The 5112-nt window shown below is 36.1% G+C and overlaps 1 non-coding gene across 1 annotated transcript; it reads left to right on the forward strand.

Annotated features, from left to right (window-relative positions):
- The first annotated feature begins 2126 nt into the window (after nucleotides 1–2126).
- Nucleotides 2127–2235, forward strand: LOC143675207 (U6 spliceosomal RNA). Its single transcript, XR_013171450.1, has one exon. It is a non-coding gene; the product is annotated as a U6 spliceosomal RNA (small nuclear RNA).
- Nucleotides 2236–5112: the final 2877 nt, after the last annotated feature.

The following is a 5112-nucleotide window of genomic DNA, read 5'->3' on the forward strand; positions in this document are numbered from 1 at the left end:
TGGCCCCAATTAAGAATGATTGATTTAAATAGATTTTCTCATTTAATTCTCATAACTACCTCATGAGGCAGTCAGATTTTTTCCTGTCTTTCAAGAGAGGAAACTGTGACTTATATCATATATAAGTTAAGAGGTGGTAGGACCCTGATTTAAAACAAGGAAATCTTCCTCTGTATCCTGATCACAAAGCTGAGCTGCATCCTAATCTATAGCTGCTGAATTATTTTATCTCCAATATTTGACAACTAGTTTCATTTCTTAATAACATACCATTAAATGAAATTTTAATTCACTTTAAGATTGATGAATAGTGAGTCTGTGAACTGCATTATACGGGTCCAGTTAAGTCACAATTGTGTGTATATGCATGACTAATAAATACCTGGAGTTTCAAAGTGTATTTATAGGCCTTCCAACGCAGTCATCAAAGGAAGCCCTTCTGTAACTTCCAATGCACAGAGATGTGGATGTCACAATAATTCAGTTTTAATTTGAGCATCATTTGTAAGAAAATTGCTCTTTTGGAGTCTAGACTGTTTACTGAAATGAATTTGGGACTAAAAGTTGGAAGCATGTGATTTCAAGACTGCCACTTACCTGCCTCCCTCAAACTCAGCTTCTTCCTCTAGGAAAAGGAGATAATAAGCCGATATCTAGTCAAACAGAGGGTATTATGTAAATGAGGGACATTACTCTTGTTTATAGGATTATGGAAATTTTACTTGTTAGGCCAATTAGGAGAGGGCTATCTTGAGATAACCCTCACAGGAAAAAAATGTCTGAGGCTGACTGGTGAGGGAAGTAGATAAAAAATAATCCCTTCTATTTCTTCTGAGTTTAAAAAATTTTCTTATGCTGCAAAATCAACCACATATTAGCAACATTGGTATATTTCCTTTGGATGTTAATATCTAATTTGTCATTGTGAATTTGCTTTTCAGCAAGATAATATCATGGTGGTCCAATGATTTAGTAACTGGCATAATGCCTTTCCCAGGATAGAAGCTAAATGTGTATGGGTCTGTATTTGTAGTTAAATATAGATATACATATATATTCCCTTCTGTTCTTAAATGAACTATGCCATTTATTGCCTTTTAAAATATAATTTTGATGCCTCTAAAATTCTACTCTGATACACATTCGTAATTATTTACTTTGAGGTAAATAAAATTATTTACTCAGGCTTTCTCCTCTGGATTATCTAGGATTTACGAATACTGTCTGGAAAAGGGACAGCTGCAGGTTTATCCATCCTTACATTGCCATATACCCCCAGTAAACTTGATCCTGTCGCATGTGGTTTACATTGAACAAATAGTCTTAGTATTTAACACTTAATGTCAATTTGTTCCACCATCCTTCTGCACCATCCATAGATGATAAGTAAAATTGCCCCAGCACATGCTCTTTACCTCTGCTTTGTGTACTTGAAGAGTGATGCTGTTTAGATATTTTTATCAGTCTTTGTCAATTTCCTGAGAAAAGTTGGAAGTGAGCTTTGGGGAATGGGACCTTCTTGATTTGTGGCAAGTTACTGAAATCTTTTTTCAGTGCCTAGAATAGGAGGATCTTTACCAGCTTTCCTTAAATTTATAGATCTTTATTATTTCCAAATGTGATTCTATATATATTCAAGCATTTTTACTGTTTAGAAGCATCAAAAACTTCAATGTAAGTAATTAAAAGTACTATAATTTCTCATGGTTTGCTGTTCTATAGGCCTCCGATTAAGAAATGGTTTGGGCTGCTTTCAATTTGTTTCACATCCTGTGAATGTGACTGAGAATAAGCTATTTCAAGCAGTGTTTAATGTGGACCATATTAAATAAGGTTATATTAGACTATGTCTATTGCATTGTCTCAAAATCAAATCTGACTACTGTACATCCCCTCTAGTGAGTCTGTAGATTAAATAAAAATGCAGTAGGCAAAATAATGGCCCTTAAAGATGTCTCTAACCTAATTCCCAGAATCTGTGACTATGTTAGGTTATATGGCAAAAGTGAATTAAAGTTGCAGATGGAATTACAATTGTTAATCAACTGACCTAGAGATAGGGAGGTTATCTTGAATTATCCAGGTGAATCCAAAGTAATCATAATGGCCCTTAAAAGTGGAGCAGTGTGTTCTTGCTTTGGCAACACATATACTAAAATTGGAACAATACCGAGAAGATTAGCATGGCCCCTGCACTAGAATGACATACAAATTCATGAAGTGTTCCATATTAAAAAAAAAAAAAAAGTGAAACCGTGTAAGGGAATCATACTGAAATGGTGACAATTTCTAACCTGCTCTCCAAGCTCTTGAGTATTTGGCAAACCCTATGGAAAAATTCACTCTACAGATCAGGGACTATGAATAGCCCTAGGACTTTCTGACTTTACTTTCAGGAATTTGAGTACTAAATAGAACTCCTCCGCTTTTTTGTGAGCAGAGAAATTGGAGCCTTTGGAAATAGGTTAAAAGGCAGGGAATTACCTGAGGAAAAAGAATGAGAGTTTAACGAGTTGGGTAGAATCCAGAGAAGGAAAAACAGGCAGTGACAATGTAATAGGGATCTCCTCATCATCATCTTCCCCCTCTCCCTTATGTCTTCTTTCTTGTGGACACACTTACACAGCTTAATATTTAGATTAAGAATCAATACAGATGTTGGTTTTCGCAGATGAGGGTGTACAGTCTTGCTCTGAACAGAAAGGTGGTTGGTGGTGGTATTTCAATCAGAAATCGGGAATCCTTTGTCTTCTTTCCATTTTCTTATCACCACTCTCCCATGAAGTTTACCAATACCAAGTGGGTGCAATGGGAGGAATAGGGAGCTAAGATTGAATAAAAGGAAAAAAAGGCAGTTCCTGACTGCTAGAACTATAGCTTCAGCCAGGTAGAAGAGTTGGGCTGCCAGTCATGGCAATAAGACTGCTTAAAAAGGAGGGCTTTTTGTTTTTTTTTGTTTTTTGTTCTACAAAAGGGGAGGGAAGAGAAACAAGAAGCAAAGGGCAGTTTCCACAGCCATCCATAAAATCAAATCCAATAAGAACTAAAAATTGATATACGAGCAAGTGATGTTTGGAACATGGTATCAGTTTACAGTGGATATGAATAATGTTGGTCGGAGGCAACATTAATGAGAATAAACAAGCATGTATGTGTATTTACTGGCTTTATTTGAGATATAATTCATATAGCATGCAAAGCCCCCATGAAAATTGTACAATCATATATGCTTTAAAATATATTCACACAGTTGTACCACCATCACTAAAATTGACTTTAGAACATATACATATATTTTACCATGGATATTTTTTTAAGTGTTTATCTCTATTCACTCTGTATAAATGAGCTGTGTTTCTCTAATATTTCTATCATGTGGTGTCATCTTGACATGTAAGACTTGGAAAAAGCTTTATAGCTCTTTACTTGATACAGCCTAGGATTTAAAACAATAACAACAAAATATAGCAAAAAGCAGAGGGTCTTATTGAATTGGGCCATTTTGTTTAAGAGCAGACAAAGCAGAAACATTGAGATGCATTTCACATTTTAAGAAGTGTAACATTACCAGTTCAGCTGAATGACACATGTTGTATAGTTAGGGTCATAGCACCTGAAAACTACACTTAAAATCCACAAGGAATAAAAAATATAGGGTTACATATACATATATGTATATGTAAAAGCTCAACTACTAGATTTTGAAGTTGAAAGGATAAGCTATAATGCACAATGAACCATTTTAATTTTATTTAATTTTATTTTGTGCTCTTGACATGCAATTTTTGGGAGTTTCTTCCAGAGCAGAAAGTGACTTCAAATGATATTGTGGATTTGGATACACTCCACAGGCATGAAAAGCTTGGGAAGAAAGAAAAGTCATGATCATTACAGATAGATGAGAACTGATACAGCTGCCCATGAGTCTCAGTGTAGCTTAGATGAAATTGTCTTCCATAAATTAAACCCTCTTATTCTTATAAAAAAAATCTCACATTTAAGTTTGACTAAATGAAAAAAAGATAATCAAGGTGCATCATCTCTCTATGGGAAACAGGGCTGCATTGAACTTCATGTTTTTCTTCTTAGAGTGTTCTTGTTTTATACCCACAATACTGTATCTCTTTCATGTCAGCCTGCCAGAACCTGTAGGCCTAGGATTGGGACCCTTGGTACCAAAGTTCTGTCAGAGTTATTGAGCATGGCAGCCAGTTTGACAGTGAATTACATCACTGCCCAGCATCCTTCCCTATCATGAGATCATGCTTCCTCATCTCGTTGATATTCAGGATAGCTATGTGGTTTGTTTCTGCTACTGAAATGCATGTGGACTGATATGGTCACTTGTGGGAAGAAGCTTTAAGAGCCATCATGTGTAGCTGACATTGCTCTTTCCCTCTGCCTTGAGAACAGCAACATATAAGATAAAGGTTTTTTTCTTTTCTTTTTTCTCTTCAGCCTGGATTCTGTGCTGTATGAACAACAGAGCATTGCTAACCGACAAAGTATAATGTGAGAAATAACCTTGTTTTTGTAAGCCACTGAGAGTTAGAGTTATGGAAGTACAATCTAACAAAACCTGACTAATACATCTCACATTCGAAGGCTAGAAATAGGGAAATCAGATGCAGTCTCATGAGCAAGCCTGAACCCAGAGATAGTAACTACAACTATTGGGTCAGAAACTGGGCAAACTCTCAACAGCTCAGGAGACAGGTATAAGGGTTGAAGCAAAGCCAGGGATCACTGGTAATAACTGTGATCAGGGATGACATAACCAAGGCCTATTTGTTTTTGTATGTTTAGCTATGGTGTTATTTGATAAGTGAGTTGGCCATTTTCGAATGAACCCTCACTTCATCTTATATTTTGCATTTTTCAGAAAGTGGAGTTTTCTAGAAACTGCAATAAATTCAGGACTCTCAGGGATGATTGCTGCAGAATGGAGATAGCTTTATAGCACAATCATTCTAAGTAAATTACTCCCTATTTGGCCTCCATTTCTCTGCCCCACCCACTTTGGGAGTGACTGGCTCAACAAGGGCAGAATTTTATTATTGCAGCTTATTACAATAAGTTTTTGTGTGGTAAGATCAGGCCTATAGTTACACA

The sequence above is a fragment of the Tamandua tetradactyla genome, chromosome 2, assembly GCF_023851605.1.
Source record: "Tamandua tetradactyla isolate mTamTet1 chromosome 2, mTamTet1.pri, whole genome shotgun sequence".
Taxonomy (NCBI): Eukaryota; Metazoa; Chordata; class Mammalia; order Pilosa; family Myrmecophagidae; genus Tamandua; species Tamandua tetradactyla.